A 24,769-nucleotide genomic window follows, 5' to 3' on the forward strand; every position below is an offset into this window, starting at 1 on the left:
AGCGTGTAAATACACACACCTGCGAGGTGCGTATCGTTCCAAATGGAAGAAATATTTTCTGTAATTACCAAAAAAAGGGGAAAAAAAAACAACCCTGGAGAACAAAAACAACTCATTATGACATTTTCACAATAAAGGCAAAGCACAAACTCAATACAAACATTTACATTTAATATGAAAGAGACGACGTTAGTATTCACCGGCACACACACACACACACACACACACACACACACACACACACACATAAATATTTCAAAGTCGAAATGTTCTGCGCTACAAAGCCTTCAATTATAACTTTGTTGTTTTTTTCGGAGCGAGTACGGAAGCGAAGGAACCCCGGGGCGAACGTTTTCTTTCTCGTCCAGCAGAAGAACAACTCTTAATTATTTGCTTTATTCCGAATCGCCACCTTTTTCACGGAATACCTTCAGCCAGACATGAAAAACGCAGCAGCGCTTGGTTCTCGGTGCCTCGAGGGTTCCACTTTCACGGCCTGAATTTCACGGTTTTCAAGGTGAACATCTGGAGCTCGTAATAGTTGGTTAGGGGTCATTTTTTGCCAAGTGTCAGAGAAAACATAAAAGGGAACTTGTTGATGACATGAGCATTAGGAGGTCATCTTCTCCCCAGGCTTCATGTATAGCTTAGTGCTGATTTAGTTCTATTTAGCCTGATATGGGTCTGGTGTGTAAATACTGTATTAACGAAGAGTAACTACTATTCCACTGGACCTCTTTGAGCATGGAGAAGCTGGTTTTGGATCTGTGATGATCGCAAATGTTGAGCTATTTTATGAGTTGCTCAGTAGCTCCTAGTTTTATAACCATAAAGACTGTAAAAGACTGTAGAAAGAAGATCACTTATAATCACACACTCCAGTACTCATGTTAGTTCTCACTCTCCAGTGTTCTGTATTGTTGAAAGATTTATGATCACACTCTTGATGTCACCCAAATGAGGATGAGGTTCTGCTTTTGAGTCTGGTTCCTCTCAAGGTTTCTTCCTCATAACATCTAAGGGAGTTTTTCCTTGCCACAGTCACCACGGCTGCTCATCAGGGATAAACACACACCATTCACCTTATTAACAGTTAAGACTTCTGTAAAGCTGCTTTGAGACAATGTCTGTTGTGAAAAGCGCAATAGAAATAAACTTGACTTGACTCTTATTGCACCGTTTTCAGCACATGAACCTGTTTCCTGTCATTGGGTGCATTTTTTTTTTTATCTCCCACTGGTGTATCATTTCCTGTCTCTCACACACCACAGATGTACACTAGTTTATGAAGCTCACAATGAGCAGGCAGAAGGAAACAAGAAGTCTGAATGAGACAGAGGGAGTCAGTGATGGAAACATGACTGAGAACAGAGACATTCCTGATCACCTGATCATCATCATCATCTTTTCTTTGCTTGTGTTCTATATGGTGGATCTTCAGCCTGGATACATTTATTAGAGAACAACATTTAAGTCAAGTCAAGTTTATTTCTGTAGCGCTTTTCACAACAGACATTGTCTCAAAGCAGCTTTACAGAAATCAACAGTCAAGATGAATGTGTGTATTTAAATGATTTACTATTCATATATTAATATGACGTGAGGTTCGTTTCCAGCGTGACACTAAAACAGGTAGTAATAATCACTACTTTTTACTGAAGTACAAGTCAGAGCACAAACTTCTTTACTTTCACTTGTGAAAAAGTGCAGTTAGAACTTACCAGAGTCTTTTAAACCATAAGTATCTACACTTCTACTGAGTGAAGGATGTTTGGACTGTCGCCACCTCTTTTTGTGTTCTCATTGCTGTCCATGAGCAGTCTAGTTGGAAATCACTTTGGCTTTGATTCTCCTCTCTTCAGCCTACAGAGGGCGCTGTGTCTCCACACAACGACACAGAACCCAGTTTTTCTCTCTGTCCAGGCCCTGATATCAACCAGGAAAAGACAAGCCCAGGCTGTGCTTATGGAACAGGGAGAAGACTGTAGAGTTTCATCTACAAACCCATCATCTAGGAAATCTAATAATCATAAAAATGGGACGGATTTCATCCTCCTTCCTCCTCATCAGCCAATCAGATCGGTTCGTAAAAGAGGAGCAGCTAGAAACCGAGCTGTGGAAGTGAAGATGGTGGATATATATATATATATATATATATATATATATATATATATATATATATATATATATATATAAACATTTCTATAAAATTATATTCGATCGAAAGTCGTGGTCAAGTGACAAGTTAGGTGCTTTTGTATTTATTTTAGGGTAAATGTGTGTGTGTGTGTGTGTGTGTGTGTGTGTGTGTGTGTGTGTGTGTAACCTCTTGCAGCAGTAAATGTTAGATATATTGATTTTGCAGCAAACAGACAGACTGAAACATTTAGACAAATGGACTACAATAGACTGTGTGTGTGTGTGTGTGTGTGTGTGGGACTCATGCCTCAGCTCTAACACACAGTGTATAGACGAGACCTCTGTTCTCCATCCTTCTGTCTGTCCAATCAATCCCGCCATCGTTCATCTCTCCTTTCAGAACACATCACTCCTTCTCTCCTTTCTGTTTTCTTTTTTTTCCTCTCTGGCCTTTTTTTTCGTTCTTCCTCCACCGCCTTCACTTTTCCTCTGAAGTGATTAAGGCTTCAGTCTGCTGTGTGACATGGCTCGGGCATTTTAGCAGGGACGGGTGACCTGAAGGTCAACAACATGCATGTGCGATTGAGTGTGAGTGTGAGTGTGTGTGTGTGTGTGTGTGTGTGTGTGTGTGTGTGAAGAGAAAGAGAAAAATGTCAGTGTGTAACGGTGTGGATGAAGCTTCTGGCTCTGATTAAGTTTTTGTACAGACTGCAGAAAGAGAGGAGCACTGAGTGTTAGCCACCAATTAACCCCTCACACACACGGACAATAAAGAGCCGAACTGAGAGATGAATACGGAATGACGCTGGGACAGAAACACACACACTTTGGTACATGACTTCATTACTCATGATTGTAGAAATTACATTATATACACAAAAGTTTATGAACACCTGAGCAACAAAATGGTGTGAACATTTTCTTTTTTTTGAACATCTAATTCCACATTCAGTCTTAATTTTGCTCTTATAATGAGCTCCACTCTTCTGGGAAGATGTTCCACTAGATTTTGTGGAGATTCATTTAGCCACAGGGGTGTAAGCAAAGTGATGTAGAAGAGAAAGTGAGGGGGTTCCTGAGGTGCAGTCAACATTACTTCAGTTCAGTATGATTAGAAATCAATAGCTGGAGAATTTCCACTCCAACTTTCCAATGTAAAGCAGATCTTCATGGATTCTTCATGCACAGGAACATTGTCATGCTGGAATTGTAATTGTTTGCATCCAAGTGTGTGTTAACAGTTTGAAGAGGAACCACATATGGATGGAAAGTCGAGTGTCACAATACTTTTGTCACCACAGTCGATCATTTTTCTATAACCACAAATCAAGAAGTATTTATTTCTCTTATACCACAGCTGCATGGTCAATTTTTGAATGTATTAATTACCGATAGTACTTTTTATCCGTTTATAGTTACGTCTAAGGACAGCTTAAACAATCCTCAACCTCTCACTTCTTTCTCCCTCTGCAGCTTGTTATGTGAAAAAAAATTTAAAGATAAAGTGACACATTATGCTTTTACTCTCCATTTACGGTTAATTAAAACAATACAAGTCAGCCTGTTCTCTCCTGAAACAGGCGAGTTCTCATTTCTCTTTCTAGGTTATTCTACCTACCTAGGACAAGGTGTTTGTTGCTATGGTAACAACAACAACAACAATAATAATTATTATTAACACACAAATATTGCATTTCAGAAACATCCAGAACATATTTACACCCTGAGACACACACAGAGAAATGAGACAGACATGTTTGTCAATTAATGTCTCCAACTCACACATATACAGATTATAACGTGTGTGTGTGTGTGTGTGTGTGTGTGTGTGTGTGTGTGTGTGTGTGTGTGTGTGTGGTCTAAACCTGCCTGTCAATTCCTGTCTGATCCAAATTCATAACCAGGAGATTTTTATGTTCTTCAATAATCCATTCCATTTGATGTGTTGCCCATATATTATCAGTAACAAGCCTGAACCTGTCAGAATCCTGGAAAATACGAGGAAGAGGATGAAGAAAACAATGCATGACTTATTAGTGTGTGTGTGTGTGTGTGTGTGTGTGTGTGTGTGTGTGGATAGTACATTAGATAGGAGTCTCTATGCTTAACTGCTTTAATGCTCAGACAAGCACACACACACACACACACACATACACACACACACACACACACACACACACACACACACACACACACAAGAGCAGGGCAGTAAGAACATAATATTATTGTATAAAATTACATCAGAATATGTTTCTGGATTCTCTTTAATGCTAAACCCAATGCTTAGTGAGTTTAGCATCGAACTGCTGGTGTTCTTTTAATTGCTAGCTCACGATACGTTCGATATTTTCCCCACGAGATTCGTTTGATTTCAGTAAGTAACAAGTTAAATTCCCTCACCAAGCTGCAATCACTTGCTAATTTAGCTAAACTTCTTATTGTGTTCACTCGCTAGGTTAGATTTGGCTCGCTAGTTTGCATTCACTTGCTAGCGCAGCGCATGGATTGCTTTTCTTTGCTAACTTTTCACTTGCTTGCTAGTTTGCTTTCACTCATTTGTTTTAGCTAAATTTCCTACTTTGCTTTTAATTACTATACTGATTTACCTTTCGTACTTTGCGTTCACTCACTAGCTAGCTTTCACTAGCTTGCTTTTACTTGCTAGGTTAGCTTTGGCTTGCTAGCTTATCTTTCAATTGCTAAATTTGTTACTTCGCTTTCACTTGCTATTTTGTGTTCTCTTTTCTACTTTGCGATTACTTTGCTAGCTAGCATTCGGCTAGTCAGCTAACCCACACTAGTTTGCTTTGAGAAACTAGCCTGCTTTCACTCGCTAGGTTAGCTTTGGATTGCTAGGTTGCTTTCTTTCCCTAGCTCAACAATCACTTTCTCACAAATGGCTTTTCCTCAGTAGTTTATCTTTCACTTTTTCTCATTCGAATACTTTATGCTGCTAAATCGATTTCTCTTATTTGTCTGCATTTCTTCACAATCTTGCTTTCCTTTGATAGTTAGCTTTAAATGCTCGCTTGTTTTCTCTTTCTCTCTAATTTGCGTTTACCCACTAGCTAGATCCTCTTCACTCCCTTGCTTTCAGTAATCATCCTGCTTTTACATGCTAGCTTAGATTTGCCCTTGCTAGTTTGCTTTCATTCCCTAGATTAGCTTTCCCTCGCTAACTGCACCCAATTAGAAAAATACCAAAAAGAACTACATGAAGAAACATAGACAAAGGTCCACGTGTTAATCATTAGGATCATTATTTTCTAGTCAAGTCTCTTTTTAGTCTAATTAGCCGTTTTGTTGTACCAGACTAGCATTATGAACTAGCTTTATGCTCAAAAACTTTTTTGACCCCCACAAGACCCGAAATTCCAACAATAGATTGTATTTGGATAAAAAAAGCATATAATTAGGTGTACTGTACTGCACAAGCGGCGGAGTGAACGTTCTTTTTGTCTTGTTGTACAGAGAGAAAGTAACAAGAGAAAAAGAGAGAGAGAGAGAGAGAGAGCGAGAGAGAAGGATAAAGGGAAGGAGCAAGAGAGCATCTTTGAACAAGTGTGCACAAGCTCCATTTCAGGACCCTTCAGTAGAAGACACCTGAAGGTAGCTCACTTCAGAGAGAAGCAAACATCAAAGACTGTCTTCCCTTACTATATCTTTTCTCTCTCTCCCTATCTCTCTCTCTCTTTCTCTCTCTTTTTTTTCCAGACCCACACATTCACAGGCAAATATTTTTTGTGCTTTTGTGACATTTTTTTTCTTCGATTGCGCCGCAGCAGGAAGATAAAAAAAATAACAGAAAACTCAAGAGAAGTTTAAAAAAGTGAGCTATAGGGAACAGAAAGAGAGAAAAAGAGAGATAAAAGAGAAAAAGATAATGAGGAACCATGCCAAGAAGCTTATATGACTATCACTAAGAGCACGCGAGCGTGGTGGAGCAGCACGTTTGGCCTGAAGCTCCGTGTTTGGCAGTTCCAGAGTCAGAGGTTCCTGAGGAACCATGCTGAGCTGAAGGTCACCTGCTTGAACACACTCTCACATCTGTACAACACACACACACACACACTGAACACTAGGCCATGTCAGGACTTGGCCAGCAAGAGCAGATGTGTGTTAATGCACGACATTCAACCGAGGTCTGGTCCAAGTCCAAGTTCTTACAACGTCTGGCATCTCGAGTGTCGACTGAAGTGTCTCGTGCAGTGAGGATTTAATACCAAAATTGTGCACATTTACATTCAGAACACAGGTTTCATATTCATTTCAGTGTTTTTCAAGTCTAAATTATCTCTTGGTTTTATGTTACATCTCATTATATAATAAAAAAAACAAGCACTTTTTTTTTGGTGTAAAAGCAGATGCTTGGTTTTAAAGATGTTAATGAAGATCCTGACTCGGATGCTGCTGCTTTAGAAGAACTTTGTAGGTGTGAACTAAACACAGCTGATTATGTTTCATATATTATATCTTAAACATACTGGCTGGTGCGCAACCCGAGTCTGAATACGAGGAAATTTCCTCATGTAAATGTAAAAAAAATATATGATACTGCAAATTTGTCTTAAAAAACTAAAATATATTCAAAAAAGATTGAATACAAAAAGACAAACAAACACGCCAGTATAACCTACAGATCAAACTTATATGAAAATTATACCAGGGGGTGTGGCTAATTATTCTAATGAGAATGTTTGATTGACAGCCATCCGTTCCATCTGAGGTCACACAGGACGTGTCCACACTTATAACCTTTCATTTAAAAACGTGTTTTTTTCTCTCTGATTTGTCCTTCCGTCCGCACTGAGACGACGTTGTCAGTCAACAAAAACGTAGCTTTTTGAAAACGCCCTCCAAAGTAAATACCTTTGAAAATGCAGTTTTTCGCGTTGCAGTGTGGACTGTGAAAACAGAGGTTTGTGAAAACATTGGTCAGTGATCACCATGGTAACCATTGTCTGCCATTAAATGATTGATGGGTACAATGGTCACATGACTAAACAATATACACTAACACAATTATTATACGTATATGGAATGGTATACAGGGACATAGCATACTGGTACTGTCTAACATCTAGGGTACGCATATGTTTAACTAAATGTCCTGTATGTTAATATTTGACCTTAGATGACCTTCAGAGCCTGCCAAGCATCGAGTCAATAGTGATGTAACAAAAAAGATCATTAAATGGGCTGATTATAAAAGTACTTTTTTGTCTTGCAAATGCTTTTCCTTTGGTTTTTGTGTGTTTATACAAACTTCCTGGTTTGTTCTAAAGGGGGCGCTGTAACTCTATAGTCAAGTCCAATCTCGGGCTCCATGATGAACAGTCGCATGCTGATGAAATCAAACGATAACCCAGAAAGAAATGGCTGCCGTGACAGCGGAAAGAGACTCGATCGCTCGTCGGGAGTAGAACTGAAGCGAGAGCGTGAATGAATCGAGGGTGATAAACGCCATTTCAGCCGTGTGTGTGTGTGTGTGTGTGTGTGTGTGTCAGAGGAAGAGAGAGAAAAAGATAGAAAGAGAGAGAGGGGGAAGGAGGCCATAATTTCAGGTCATTTTCTTTCTTACATATAGACCAGTCCAGGTAATGGAGCTGTTTGGGATTTTTTTCTTCCTTTCCAGTTTTTCACCAATTCTGGAGTCCTGTAAGTGTGTGGAACAGAGATATGGAGAAGGTCCAGTCTGCAGCCCTGCTGTCCACTTACCGAGGAATGGAGATGATGTGGTGTGTGTGTGAGGGTGTGTGTATGTGTGATTTTATTTCTCTCGACATTTCAGAAGCAGGCTGGATTAAATTGCTGTTCGGTTTTGCCCCCCGTTTTTCGTGTCCTCATGTAAAACCTTGTTGTCTACGGAAATGAAATTGATCTGCGTTACAGGCAGCTGCATGAAGAACCTTAAATTGAGGGTTTGTAAGATTTTTTCATACACGTACCTGCTTCTGAATTTGGTAAGATCAAGCCTTAGCAGGCATTTCTTACTTCTTCAACCTGACCCGGCTGTAGGTCACATGTAAACAGATCAGAGTTTTCATGCTAATGCTATAGTGAAGGGTTAAGTTTATAGAGCTGCATGACATCATCGTAAATCCTTCATGACTGATGATATAAACCTCTATAAATATTTATGGAGGCTTATTCCAACACGTGTAAGCTGTCGTAAAGTCTGCTTTCCTCAGTTTTCATGTCACTTTCCCGGAAATAAATATCAAGTTCCTAGATAGCGAAAATATCTGACCTGTTCAAGATATTAAGAGGAAAATAATGACCAATAAATTCAGACCGTACCATTTTATCACACACTTACTTGTATTTAGTATGGATTTAATACTCACACTCATAGAACAAAAGGTTCTTTATGGGTTCATTGGTTAAATAAGGGCTTTAAACTTTTAGGGTTCTACACCAGGAACTAGAAATTATATTATATATCCCGTGTTCATATACCCTCTTTATACAATCCTTAGAAAAACTGGTTCTTCAAGGGCTCTTTAAGGGTTCTTCAAAGATAAATTGGATAATTGAAGCTTCCTAATTTTGAACCCTTTTTGATAGGAATACTTTTGGTTGCAGATCTTTGGAGGAGCTTTCAAAGTTTCCTCAGAGATACAATCAAAGGACCCTTAAGCTGTCTACATTTTTAAGAGTATATACATACCCAGAATAACCCAATCTCCAGGATGAAATGACTGTGTGCTCTGTAGTGTAGACAGAGATTCATAAATGTCACTTGAATTATTAATATTTGCATCATTAATGGTGTAATGATTGAACTTCAGCTGTAATATGGAGCTTCCTTGTGACCTCACGAAATCCCTGTTTTAACCTGAGCTCAGGTCAGCGTCTATGTTCTTCCTGAACCTCTGTTGGTTCCTGAGCTTTTTAATGCCATTTTAACATTTTCCTGCCTAAAAAAAACACACATAAACAAAACATATTGCCGTCGACGCAAGTCAGTCAACGCTGCTAGTTCTTCAGCGTCCCAAGCATATAAACGTTAACATTAGTGTCATGCTCCTCTAGTACTTCCTAGTACAGAGATTAGAACACTGGTATCTATCTAGCGGTCGGGATAAAGGTAGCCCCCGAATTACGATGGAGATGCGTTACAAAGAGACCATTGGAACATGAAAAGATCGTAAATCGAGACATGATCTAGCCTACTTGAGAGTCTGAAAGAATGGAGATCGGTAAGGGGTAGTATACTGTAATTTGTTAATAATTAAAAATAAATATATTACATAATTTAGTAAAACAGAGCAATTTACAGCCCCATAATGTATAAACTTTATAGTATATATGTATTCGGCAATTGGCACGTGCAAAAGCGCGTGATTGGAGGGTGGAGCCGGACATGCTCTGTTTCAGTATCGGGTAAAAAGGAAAGAGAGACAGGAGCTGAAATTCGGCTTCGAAACTCCAAAAACACAGTAAAAAATATGCGTCATGCGAAAATTAAAATGCACACAAATCTAAATAGGTTTATTGAATTTTGTATCGATAGTCATCGTAAGATCGAAAAATGTATATGTCGAACCATCGTAACTCAAACACTACCTGTATAACTCAAAACAAAATAACTGCAATGAACCCTGAATGATTATTATATTTTTTATATTGATACTGCGTTTTTGAGAATTGATACAATATCATCGAACAAATGTATTGATATTTTCTTACACCCCCAGTTAGGAATCGACTTTAAATTCACAATTCAGAAAAATCGCCATATGATCCTACAGATTTGCATCACCGTTGCCATGGTAACAGGCACCTTGCAGTTATAGTCTTGTTACTTTACTGTGTTTATCTGTTTCGTGTTAGTTCTTAATTAGTTTGCTAAATCTAACCTAGAGTTTCTTTGCTATGCATTTGTCACTCTTTTGTTTTGGTTTGTTGAATGATTGAATGATCCCTGAATCTACTCAGCTCTCATAACAATTATTTATTAACTACAGTAAACTACAATGAACCAGGGAAGTATTGATAACGATACCATTGGATATAAGCCTAAAGATACAGCGCTTTAATTACTAGCACATTCGTAAGAAAGCTCAGATACACACAATAAAACACAATTTTTTGTAGGTCTATTGTACTTCGTTTCACAGGCGATGTGATATAAAAACTATCTGGAATTTATTTCATGTTCAGTGATCAGTTTACGAACTTTAGCATTCCTATGATACCAATAACCTACTAAAAACTTTGACGGAGTTTCTGGACATGCTGATGATTATCAGCTAGCGAGGATGTTATTAGTGAAACTGTTGTGATGGAAAGAGCTTGTGCTCTGCAAGCACTGAGACACTGAGGCACTGATCACTGAGACTCTGAGCAGATATTCAGATGAGCGTACTTTGACGCTTTGCACCCACTAGTTAAAATGCAATTCACATCCACTTTGAAGGATCTTGCTTGTTTATACCTCTTTCTGTTAATCATAGGGTTTCGACTTCATGACATCTTAAACCTAAAATCAGTGCTAGTAGTTACACTGAGCCAAATACAATGTTCTCTATTTCAGGTTTAGATGCTCCACATGAACATCTTAAATATACACTTTACCATGACATGGGTAACCTCCACTCTTCTGGGAAGATGTTCCACTAGGTGAAGATTTGTGTGAGATTCATTCATCCACAAGGCTGTTATTAAGGTTTTTCATCAGGTTCTCACAATACATCTGCGTTGATTCATAAAAGGTTTCTCCCTCATATGGTTTTAAGCAGTTTCCTCTTTTACTCTGTTGCCACTGGTGCAATCATTAGGGATATAATTGTAGGGATAAATGTATAATCGTTTTGTTAAATGTATTTATTGAATTGGAAATAAGTGAAGGTTTTCCATATAAGGAAGGTTCATGTTGACTGATACAAATTAGAAAAAACTGAGCATCACCTTTCCAGTGAAAACAGTAATTGTGCAGCCCCACAGTTGGAAGAACCTAGCAGGCAATTTCGCATGGGCCAAGTGCAGATTGGAAACTCTGAGTGTGTGTGTGTGTGTGTGTGTGTACATAAGAGAGGGATGCAGGTTCTGATGGGTCTGCCTATTCTTTTGTTCTGATCCTGGCTTCACTAAGCTCTCCTCCTGCCAGTATCTGTTCACTGGTTCACATTAGCCAGCAATACGAGCCAGAACATCGCTCCACACCTGACACACCAATCGCAAACTACTCATTCACAATTACACACAACATAAACCAGGCAACAATTAACACACACACACACACACACACACACACACACACACACACACACACACACACACACTGTAAGGTAAAAGTTTGTCTTCCACCCGGGTACCTGATTTGCACCAAGCATTATTATTCACCTTTGTACCTGAAATGATCTTGGATTTCTGTTCCTGGTCATTTCTCTGCACATTTACTAACACAGACACACACAAACACACACACACACACACACACACACACACACACACACACACACACACACACACACACACTATCACAGTAGGGTTCGATTTTGTCATCAACATGGTTACTTGATTTGCACGAAGCATTCCCATCCACATTTGTACCTGATTTGATCTTGAATATCTTGTTTTTGGCCATTTCTCTGCACCTGTACATTCTCTAACACACACACACACACACACACACACACACACACACACACACACACACACACACACATTTTTATCATGTCAGTGAATTCTTCAGTTTTTTTTGTTGGGGGGGGGGGGGTTTGAAATAATTATAAGATTATAAAACTACACATTTGTGCTAATAAAATGAGCGCCATTGTTGATTTCTGGATTCTGATTCGAAATTCTATTATTGTTTCTATGGTAACGGCTTGTATTCCAGATGCTCCACATGGAGAGAATAAAACCAGGGGAGCAGTTGTTGATATGGTGATGCTGCTGGAGTTTTCCATCGGGCCCTCACGATACACAGGCATGGTTTCATGCTAACATGACAAACAAGGTCTTTTTTTTATAGATATATATTTACTTCAAGAAGGAGAAATAAAGAAAGACTAGGAAAAATATTGTGTATAGCTTCTAAAATGTTACCTGTATCTATAACTGGAAACAAAAAAGTACAATTATCTTGACCTCTGACACTCAAGACATCTCTTTACAGAAGACTCTCCACACACGTGAACCAGCCGTTACTATGGAAACCATTACGAATAAGTAAAAATATTCAGCACCAGTTTGGACTGATCAGAATCCAGAAAGCGAGAGCACTAGGGTGTAATATACAGTGTTACATATCGTATATTAAATGTGTTGTCTGTGTGGAAGTTCACGTCAGTGTGGACTCAGAATCACTGTAATTACTACCTTCGTGTTTAAACCTTCATTAGACTCACTTTACAATTTAATTACATACACATCTGTGTACGGATCTCTCACTCTTTCGCTCTTTCACTCTATCTATCTATCTTAATGATCCTCATATCCTCAGAACATTTGCTATTTTCTAATAATAAATATATAATAAAACCATAATTAAGCTAATTAATAACTTAATAAATTAATTAAAATTAATAATAATTCACATAATTAAATAATAACTACTTTGTTCTAGCTTGTCTTGTTGAGTGTGGCCTGTCTACATATTTTAAACTTTGAATAGCAAAAAAGTTATGATGCCAATGACTACTGTTGTTGTTGGTTGTGGGCGTGGCTTGTTCAAATTTTTATATAGAATACAATGTTTCCAAGGATAACTAGTTCAAATTTTTTATTTATGTGCTTTTACGTGCTCACAAACGCACTAGGGCCGAAGACTTGTTAAAAAAAAAACGAGGTAACTATTTATGAGCCATGTACATTCTTTATTAGCTTCAGAATTTAAGATTATTAATGATTTCTAAAATACATAATACTGGAGAACTGAAGAAACATCGGATCACGGGCTCCATTGGTTTGGTCCATCAGTCTTAATTAGCATAGAATCCATATAATATAAATTTGAATAACGTGAACATAAAAATTTCACGTGAGCAGACCTAAGACTCCTTAAAAAATCACATTACGATGAGCATCAGTGCTATTTTTTGTCATCATGAAGCAACGTAAAAAAACCTGACTCGGAACACAACAACAAAAATAAATAAAGAAACACTATGCAGATGAGCTGAGTTGATTTACACCTCACACACTCCATCCAGACTTCACTTATCCGGCGTCCTTCTTTCAGATGATCCGTAGCGTTGTTGTGGCTCGCAGAGAGATGAAAGAAAAACGTGATAGTGCAAAGTGACAAAGCGGCTGGCCGCGGCTCCGGCGTGACATCCTATTAGAGCGGTTTTATTAGCTGTCTCGCTGCCTGTGGAACACACACACACACACACACACACACACACACACTCGGGTTCTCCGAGCCTGATGAATGGCTAACCTAAGAGAATAGTTCAGCTATTTATTACCTGAAATAAATCTGCTTTCAGGGCGTGTCAGCGTGTTTATTGCTCCTGCTTTACCAGCGTGGACGAGCGAAGCGTCACACAAAACAACAAATATCACACATTTAACGACTGCTCTGAATCCCAGTGTGCAGCGTCACCTGGAACCGCTTCGGGTCACACATTTCAAAAAGTTCTAGAATGCATAGACATGTTCTGATGAGGGTTCGGTACTCAATCGTTTTTATATCGCAGTGTTTGTGTGTAAAGTGTCCACTGTACGAGAACAAGGGTCATGAAGGGTCTGTGTTCTCAGAGTTCTATGCTTTTAGGGTTCTATGTTCAAGTCTCAGGGTTGTAGATTCACAGGAACTTGTTTTAGCATTGGCTTATGTTTTCAGGGTTATAAATGTCAGGTATTACGGTTCTAGATTCAAACGGATCTTTATTTTTTATAGACCTGCATAGACCTGTCAGGGTGCTAAAGATTTATGTTTTAGGTTTCTATGTTCAAGTATCAGGGTTCTAGGTTCACAGAAATCTGTTCTTTCAGGGACCTGTGTTTTCAGGGAATCCTGTTTTCAGGGAACAGGCATCAGGGTTCTAGATTCACAGGAATCTGTTTTTTATAGTCCCATGTTTTTAGCATTTTAGGGATTTCTGTTTTCAGGGTTCTATTTTCACAGGGAACCGTGTTTTCAGTGACCTAGTTTTAGGTATCAGGGTTCACAGGAATATGTTTTCAGGGCTCCATGTTAAAGTTTTAGATACACACATATCTGACTTTTATAAACCTATGACTTTAGGGTTCTAGGTTCAAGTATCAGAGTTCTAGAATCACATCATTCAGATTTTTCAAGGACGTTTGTTTTAAATGCGTTATGGATTTATGTTTTCAGGATTCTACGTTCATGTATCATGGTTCTAGATTCACAGGAATTAGTTAATTTATGGACCTGTTTTTTTGTATTCTACAGATTTCTGTTTTCAAGGTTCTATGTTCAGGTATCAAATGAGTGAAATATAGGAACCTATGATTTTAGGGTTCTAGTTTCAAGTATCAGGGTTCTAGATTCACAGGAATGTGTGTTTTTTGTTTCTATTGTTTTTTTGTTCTATTATAAAAATTACCACAGTTCTAGATACACACAAATCTAAAATTTAGGAACTTATGATTTTAGGGTTCTAGGTTCAGGTATCAGGGTTTTAAATTGACAGAGATCTGTTTATTTATAAGGCTATGTTTTGATGGTGTTATGGACATGTTTTTGGGGGTTCTATGTATCAAGGTTCTAGAGTTACAGGAATCCTAGACCTATGTTTAGAGTGTCCTACAGATTTATATACTTTTTTCAGGATTGTTCACAGGGAACCCTGTTTTCAGGAACTAAAGTTTTAATGGTTCTTTGTTAGGTAATTAGAGTCTAGATAGACACAGATCTAACATTGAGAAACTTCAGATTTTAGGGTTCTGTTGTCTCAGAGTTTTGGATTCATAAGGATTCAGGATACAGACACAGACATCTTTTTCATTCTAACAAACGGACACGTTTCCTCCTTTTTTTAATCTGTGATCATGTGATTAATACATCACTTGTCAGTTTATAACCCGTTCGGAAGCTGATAACGTGTTATTCCATTAATTAGGAGAAAATCATAAACATTCTGTTGAGTGCGAACGGCAGCTTGAATTGACAAATTAGCATTTAACGCTCAGTCTAACCTCAGGATGTCATCAGGCACTGATCCGCTGTGACGTTCCTGTAAAAACCTCCTGATAATTGACTGAAAACAGATTCACCAGTTTCCCAGTCGTCTCCGTTCTGTGGAAACTTTTGAGGCTGCACATTTGGAACTGAGGATCAAATTGCAAACGTGTCATCAACATCATTTTCAAGTGGGTTGATAATTGAGTGGTGAACGAGGCCGTGAACTAAAATAATAGCAGCAGCAGCACAGAAAAAGTGTCACGTTCAATTTAGACTGATTTCGGTTTCACATGAGCATTACATCATCACTGAAAAAAATTCTCTACTTATTATTTTACAATTCTATTAAATATACACAAGATATTATGAAATTAAATGATATTTTCTGGTAATATACAAATATTGTAAAATTGTTATAGTTTAATATGCGAACAATTTACTAAAATCTTATATAAATGTTAAATAAAAAAAAAAAAAAATCCTTAGTTTTTTTTAATGTAAATTCATTTATTTTATTTTAAACCTATTTAGACATGTTTAACATTAATCTACTATCAAGGTTTAAAATATATATTTTTATAGTTAAAATTATTTATATAATTTTTTTTCGTCCTAAAAAAATACAAATATTTTTTTACTGTCCATGAAATTTAATTAGCTAATATTAATTAAAATGACCTGAAATAATTTTTTTTTCTGGTAATATAAATATAAATGTTAATATTATAGAAATGCAAACATTTTAATAACACTTAATATAAACATTTGTTCATTAAATAAATATATATTTTAACTGCCAAAAAATAAAGAAAAAGAGAAAAAGAAAAATGCCACAGCGCAAAAATATAAAGATAAATAATTTACAATATGAATTAAATATATTGTTTAAAAAAGTGGTATAACAATAGATGTGTATGTACAGAAAAAAAAATCCATGCAAGGTGTCCTGCTTTCGGAAAAGAATCAACTGCAGGTTGGTGGGATGAAGTTCAAATGAGAAACAGCATGAGAAACAGCACAAGGAGTTCAATCCAACAGCTTCATTATAACGAGAGCATCACGAGTCCAGGGTTTATTCAGCTGTGAAATATCTCAGATTCATAGCACATTATGAACTGTTTCATTTCTCACCACAGCAAATATTTATTAATTGAAGAGTTACAACATATGTTTTTTTTAGTTGTTTATAGTTTCATGCAATAAAAACGTCCCTGTTATCTCAATTTTATTGCCAATTTCTGTTTCATTTTTTATCTCCGTGAAGCACTTGGAGTCGTGTTTTAAATGCATAAAAGGTGCGATCTCTCTGTAATGATTTTTTTATAGAAAGAGATGAACTGGAAGGACAGATTCACAGAGGGAGAGAGAAAGAAAAAAAATCAAATTGGATCTTTTTTAAAATCATCCTCGCTAATTTGGTCAAGCATTAATTTGCGCTATTTAAACCGTGTTAGTGTGCCAATTAGTTGACCTAATCTGGGCTGGCTGAGAGTCAGAGCAATGAGAGCGCGGTTATTTGTGTCTATGTGAGTAACTCTAATTCAATCTGACTCCCTTTGGCTATCACACACACACACACACACACACACACACACACACACACACACACTCACACACTCGTATCAGGTTAGCGCCCCCCGGTTATCACGATCGGCTAAGTTCATTACACGGGCCGCGTTTAAGCCCCTCCTACATCGCCGTCGCGTCTGATTGGTTCGTTTTCTTCATTAACATGACACCAGGTGCTTTTTTTAACGAGGATGACGTTCTCGATTCGGAGCTCGATTTCAATTAAGGGTTTCGCGTTGCGCTCGCAGGCGTGCGGTGTGGGCAAAAACCTGAAAGCTAATTTGTTCTTCTGACTAAATGAACAGGATATTTGAACTGTAAGCTGAGTGTTTGATCATCAGTCAGGTTCTGCAGTGTGTGTGTGTGTGTGTGTGTGTGTGTGTGTGTATTAATGTGTGTGTGTTAGGTTTCTGCTAATTAAGCTTCCATGGCTCAAACGAAGCCCTGCCTTTGCTCTGTGCTGCGAACAAACATGATTAAAAGAGAGAGAGAGAAAGAGAGAGAAGGATGATGCAGGCAGCAGTTCGGTTCAGACGAAAGTGCCGTGATTTTTTCCCGCTTTTATTGGAGAATTTGGTGGTGATTTCCGAGAGCCGTGTCGACCGCTTCACCTGAAAAACCAATAACGAGTAAATTCGCCGTCTGAAATTCCTCAGCGGAAGTGATGGTGAAATAAACCAGACAAAAGGTTACAGGAACTATTACTGTCTGTGTTTTGGCGTTTCAATTGTAAAATAACTAAGAAAGATTCAAATGTAGCTATGATGCGGTATCAAAAAGAGTCTAATGGTGTAACTGGTGCTGTTCTGACCCACGTGTGTTCCCACAGCTGTGATTTCATCACGGCAGCAAGTTAGAACAAAGAGCAAATGTGAAATTCTGCATGAAACTGGGCAGATATTCCACAGAGATGATGTGTGACGTGACGTACGTTTGATATACTGCGATGCTGCAAAGAGTCGTTTTTTAAGCGGCGGAAGACAATGAGAGATCAGGAAGACCTTCAAGATGAAGGTCCAGCTCAAGGTTGCCGTTTTGACTCCAATGCGGAGCTCAGGCGTGAATCGCAGAAGATGCTGGACACACTTTGAAAAGGACACGTTCTCAGAAGAACACTGGGGGCGCTGTATTGCTGTGCAATGGGAATATTTTGAAAGTAATAGTTTGAAAACATAGATAAATAAAGTACTTTCTTGTGAGTCTCCAAACTTTTTGATTTCAACTTGTATATTAGTGGGGCGGGGCATATTTAAGAAAATACCATGTAGGGGGGCAATTTGTCCATATCTGATTATATGAAGGGGGATTATCACCCTCGCTGTCTGACACTAGACTCAGTGACACTGGAGACTCCTTCCATGCTTCTTGTAAAAACATCCCCATGTATGTAAACGTAAGAAACCATTCAATATTTTACAACCAATCAGAATCCAGAATTTAAAAAGCTCTGGGCGTGGCCTTGCCAGAGCTGGAACAGGAAGTGATGCATCAAACAGGAAGTTTTAGTGTTAATATTGAACATGATTATTTTTTTTTTTGGTCCCAGACCTGCTTTTGCAGTGTACTTCACTTACTTTGTGCCCTTTGAGAGGCTTTTCAAAACCAGACTCTCCTCCTCCTTGTCCTCCTTCTTTACGCTTCTACTGTTATTTTGTGCCTTCCTCTGGGTCACCTCTCCCTCTTTTCACTGATAACCTTTCACTCTCCTCTACATTTCTACTCTCCCTGCGTTATCTTCCTCTCCGCCCCTCTCCTGAGAACTCACTCGTCTGTCTCAGGGTTACTGGACACTCTCTGGAGGAGATGCCAATAATAGCAGGTGCTTTTTTATGTGTGTGAGTGCAGGAGTGTGTGTGTGTGTGTGTGTGTGTGTGTGTGTGTGTGTGTGAGTGTGTGAGTGTGTGTGTGGTTGGCTTGAACATTTTTACTTAAGTGTTAATAAAAGTTGCGCCATCTCTGAGACACGTCAAAGCAAAACAACTGCATCAAGTGCTGTCTGCCCTCTTCTACATACTCCATGACTTCTCCAGTTTGTGGTTCTTCTCTAAACTGCTACTCAAACTTGGAGGCACACAATTCTATCAGACATCTTTAGTTGCGGGAGCAGGAAATTTTGCCTGCACTTGAATTATGAGACAAACGTGTCTATATATCTTTAAGAGGTTGGATTTCTTGCAGAGCCAAGATGTCATTGTTGGGCCCTTAAGCGAGGCCCCTAACCCTTAAAATGTTATCGTCAGCTACAAATCGTCTGGATCTGAACTTGTGATCTGGTTTTATTATGTTTTTATTGTACTTAAAAACACTTATTTATTCATTTTTAGAATCTGGGCTTCTCGCTGTGGTTAATGGTGGATGTGGATTTTTTTTTTACTCGCTTGACGTTAAACAACATCTACAACATCCTTGAACATCTACTTGGTGCTAACACTTAAAAAACCTGCCTTTTAAAATGTCACTCCTGCGCAGCCGATTCGCAACAGTGCTCTCTCTCTTTTACACATACCCACACACACACACACACACACACACACACACACACACACACACACACACAGAATGTAGCACCCAACTGGGAGACAGTCTTTAATTACGCCTTTGTTTTGAATGCAGCCACAGACATGTCGCAGGATCGTCCTTGGACGAGAGCTTTTAATGACCACTAATTAGTCATTGAGAATAATTTGGCATTGTAATTCAGTACTGATATCTCTTTCCTTTTCCCTCTCTCCATTCTTCTCTTTTTTTCCCTCTCTCTATCTTTGTCTTTCTATCTCTCTGTCTTTTCTCTTCCAATTCCAGGGTTATAAAAGCACGCCTGAGGAGCGACAGATGACAAAGAACCAAGTCTCTTCTTTTGTACTCCAGCTGAAATAAAGTACATGTCGCTAATCACATAGCCAGTGCTCCTCTCCTCCTTTCTCCACTCCTCCACTCCTCCTCTCCTTTATTTCTACTCTCCTCCTCTCCTTTACTTCTTCACTTCTCAATGCTGTTTTCCTCCTTTCCTTCACTCCTCTTCTCTTCCTCCCCTCTGTAATCCTCTGGTCTTCTTCTTCACTTTTAATGCTGTTCTCCTCCTCTCCTTCACTACTCTTCTCCTCCTCTCCTCTTTGCTCTGCTCCTCCTCTCTTCCATTTCTTATCTCCTCTATACTACACTTTTCGTCTTCTCTATATTTTCCTCTTCTTCTTCTCCATGCTCATTTCCTCTATATCTCTTCACACTCCTCTCCAAGCTCCTTCCACCTCTCCTTCATGCTGCTCTTCTCCACACTGCTCTTATCTATGCTCCTCCTCTCTATACTCCTCCATGCTCCTCTTTGATTTATCCTCTACACCTGTCTCCTCCACGTCTCTTCTCCTCTATGCACAGTTCCTCTTATCCACTTCTCTTCCATGTTTTGTCCTCCTCTCCTTCATTCCTGCTCTCCTTTTCTCCTCCACAATCCTTGTTTCCTCTCCTCTAGGCTCCTGTCTTCCTTGCCTCTAGCCTCTTCTCCACTCTTCCTCTATTTTATGCTGCTCTCCTCCATGAACCTCTCTCCTCTCCTCTTTTATGCTCCTCTGCTTCTCTCTTCCTCTCCTTTACACTCTTCTCCTCGTGAGCTCGCTCAGTGACGGAGAACAGTGTGCTAGTTTACAGAATTAAATGAGCGGAGTTCATGCTAATGGCTCTCTCCGTCTCACGCTATAATACACATTAGATCACACACTTGGGGGCGACTGACATCGAAACTAATAACGTTATTGCGTTATACACGACCAGAGGGAAACGCGAGGAACTCAGGAAGCTTTTACTGCATCCCGGGTTTGTCTTTATAGGAACCAAACATTTTATCAGGAAACTGAATGTTTTTGTTTGTTGTTGAAAAGCTTAAGATCTTCTTTAATTCCATAACCAAGAGTTTACAAAACGTTTTCATTAAGACGAGGTATATTCTTCTGAAAAACATAGGAATTTAACAGAACCTTTCCTATGAAACATTTACAAGAAACTCAAAGGTTTTAGGGACAAACCACAGTCTTTTTCAGAACCCAAAAATCTGGAAACTTTTAAGGAACCTTTGAAACACTTGAATCCTTCAAGAACATGGGGAAACCTTTCAAGAACCAAGGAACAGGTTTCAGGAAGCAAAGGGCATTTTTTAGAAATGCAAAGACAGGAATCATTGTCTGGAATGTTTTATTCAGCTTTTTCTGGAATGATTACATTGGTCAGTAACTAAGGAGCTTGTTCAGGACTTTTTTTAATGAATTTAATGAATGAATGAATGAAATAAATAAATATGTTAATAAATAAATTCATATATTAATTAATTAATTTATATTCGGGACCATGCAACAATTCTAGGAACCATGGACTACTTCCAGTAATTCTATTATAATAATAATAATCTTTTAAATAATAATAATAATAATAATAATAATAATAATAATAATAATAATAATAATAATAATAATATCATCATCAGGTGCTCTGGAAGCTTCACAGAACCATATACATTTTTTCACATAACACAAATTCTACATGAATTTCATTCCTAAAAAACTTTCAGTAAATCAGGAACATTCTTACACATCCGGGGAATTTTAAATAGTTTTCAAGGAATCAGGGGCATTTTTACAAACTCATATTTCAGAAATGTTTTTAGGACTTATTCAGGAACTGAGGAATTTTCACAATCAAGTCATTTCACATCGTCTTTTGGTTTATTTGCTCATCACTAGAGATAAGCAGAAGGTTTAAGTGTCACATTGAAGCTTACTCAACCTCACCTGATAGACACGGGCATTAAACAGTGCTAAAAGGATGTTTTCTTTTCTTTCTTTTTTCTCATCTTAACAGTAGATGTCTCTGTGCATCGTAGAGCTCATCCAAGACATTTTTACATGATTCTCCAGATGGGCTTTCTCCGCATCACAACCTCACACAGATCCATACACTCTTAATTATTTATTTTTAATAAGGAGAGAATTATGGGCCTCATAAGAGCTCTGATCAAAACTTATCACACTTAATGGAAAATTAAACAGAAATTGTTATTTACACTGCAATATTCTGCAGATTGAAAGAAAATTATTTGAATGATGTCACATAATAAGCAGATAAACTATGTAAGTGAAGATTATTTTAATTAAATCACATATATAGTAGTTTAAAACCATAATCCTGAAAAAATACAACAAAGGGCTGTTTCTTGTTTCTGATTGGTCCAGAGGGGTTCCAAAGCACTGTGTAGCAAATGGACATAAAACATTATATACAATTATTATATTTATATTATATTATATAAAAACTCTGTGTAAATGTACTTAAATACATAGCATGATTAAATCAATATATTTATTTTATTTATAAATTTTTTTTATTTACATTTGTATGTATTTATTTATTATTAATATTTATATATATATTTTTTTCACAATTATTGACATTTTTGAATTTTTGTTAGTTCTTTCAAAAAGTGTCAATAATTACGAATTGGCTAATACACATTACATGCTAATAAACTGTCAGGAAAAAAAATAAAACTATTTGGAACAATTCACTCGTGAAATCATTTGCGGGTTGAAAAGGTCCCGGGTACTGAAGGTACTGAAAAATCGGTCTTGACAGAGTTCGTGATATGTAGTTGTCTTGGCAAAGTGTGAAATGCTCATCGAGTGTGTGGAGAAACCTCACAACCTTTATGAAGTACTTTACTGATGGCGTTCCTGCAGGGACACACATAATTATACCATTATTATTATTGTTATTAGCAATCAGTTATGGAGTGAATGGATTTTCTAGTTGGGACTGGGCTCTGTGTGTGTGTGTGTGTGTGTGTGTGTGTGTGTGTGTGTGTGTGTGTGTAATTTTAGCATGTCCTCATTAAGTGGCTGTACTGGGTGAAGGCTGCTGGCCTCATTTAAAACTAAACACTTAACTTTATTGCTCATTTCGCCCTCCCTCGTCTTCAGTCCTCCCGTCTCATTTTATTTTCCTCCCCGATGTACCCGGGCCAATTAACACCATCTTCATTACTCGAATTCTATCTCTTACACACACACACACACACACACACACACACACACACACACACACACACACACACACACACACACACACACACACCACAATTTGGGATATAAACAATTTTTTTCTGTTTCAAAATAGATTGTTGGGCAGATCATTTTATTCACTCCAGAGGGAATTTCATGTGTTACAGCAGCACAGAGTGGAGAGCGCATCCTAAAAAATATAATGTAGACAATGAATGAATGACAATAAGAGAATTCTGTATGATTTGATATTAAATTAATTAAAAGTTTGTGAGTACATGACAATTTTATATTATATTATTTGAGGGACTTTGAATGCGGTTACATTCCATTTTCCCTTCACTTAAACATGGAGACCCTAATGTGTTGCACCATGACAAAGCCAGTGTGAACAAAGCCAACTCCATGAACATATGCCTTATATAGTTTGAATGGAAGATGTTGAGGAAAAATCTTCTCCTCTTTCTCTCTCTTTCTCAATCTCTCTGTCAAGTTAAACATGCTCCTGAGGGTGGATTTGGACTGAAATTAATATCAACAGTCTGCTACAATGTGCTCATGACCACAGTTTGCTTGAACAGTTCTGGATTTCAGCACCAATCACTGAACAGCACCTCAGCAATGATGGCACTGTAATGAATGGACAATCAGTGGTGAGGATGACGATGGGTTCACTGTTGAGTCTGGTTCCTCTCAAGGTTTCTACCTCATGAACTCTCATTGAGTTTTTACTTTACCAAATTCACCACTGGGTCAATAAAAAAAAAAAAAAACCTATAGGCGATAATATATCCATTCAGGTACTATAACCTCTTTATCTGTGTAAAGCTGCTTTTGGATCTACAAATAAAACTTAATTGAATTGACTTGATTGGTCAGCTCAAGAGCTCTGACCTCAACCTTTCTAAATTCCTTTGGGACGAGCAAATGCTTTTAGGTACGCACACAGACACGGCCTCCATCCTGCTGACCAATCAGCTTTAACCCGAGGTGGACAAACATCAATGGGGATACACACTTATACAGTATGAAAAAGACCGTGAAGAATCTTGAATGAATATACTGTACTATACTATACTGTCAAGTTACGCTAATACAAACGAAGCAGTAGCTTGTGTGTGTGTGTGTGTGTGTGTGTGTCCTGAGAGAGAAGCTCACAGATCCCGCCGTGCCGCAGTCACACTCTTAATTAGCCAAATTAGTCAGAGCAAACCTAACTCCAAGGTGACACATGTGCACATCACCATGACAACAGCATACAGCTAAAGTTGAGGGGGAAGTAGAACATGATGCATCGTCTCCCACACAGAGACACACACACATATACACACACACACATATACACACACACACACACACACACACACACACACACACACACACACACACACACACACACACACACACAACACATTCGGTCTGTGCTGTCCATCTCTCGCCGACTTAAAAGTTGATTAAAAATGATTATTTCCACCCTTGTCCTGATGAATAATTCATGGCTACATAATTACTGCAGGTTGGCGAAGAAGGAAATGATTTAATTTAGCTACGGGGTGTGAATCTTAGGATTACCTCTGGCTAAATGAGGATGATTTGATTACCGTGACTACGCTGACCCTCGTGCATGACAAGAGAGAGAAAGAGAGCGGAGAGAGAGAGAGAGAGAGAGAGAGAGAGAGATGATAACAAAAAAAAATGTGTGGAAGCTTAATTCTTAATATATGATAATAAAATCTGAATAGATTTGCCTATTAAGGTAGCCATCTGTCTCGTTATTACTCTTTCGTTCAGCATCTTTAATTTCCAGCCGATGATGTCGGCTTCTCTTTCACACAATCCGTCAGCCTTTAATCGGTCCAGAAAAAAAAACACACACAAAAAACCCCGGATCAACCGTTTTATAAAGCATCAC

The 24,769-nt window shown here is 38.2% G+C and overlaps 1 long non-coding RNA gene across 1 annotated transcript; it reads left to right on the plus strand.

Moving 5' to 3' along the window:
• Positions 1–7,508: 7,508 nt before the first annotated feature.
• Positions 7,509–19,708, plus strand: LOC124386314. Its single transcript, XR_006925900.1, has 3 exons — positions 7,509–7,592; positions 7,775–7,891; positions 19,616–19,708. It is a non-coding gene; the product is annotated as an uncharacterized LOC124386314 (long non-coding RNA).
• Positions 19,709–24,769: the final 5,061 nt, after the last annotated feature.

Source organism: Silurus meridionalis, chromosome 5 (genome assembly GCF_014805685.1).
Source record: "Silurus meridionalis isolate SWU-2019-XX chromosome 5, ASM1480568v1, whole genome shotgun sequence".
In the NCBI taxonomy this organism is placed as follows: Eukaryota; Metazoa; Chordata; class Actinopteri; order Siluriformes; family Siluridae; genus Silurus; species Silurus meridionalis.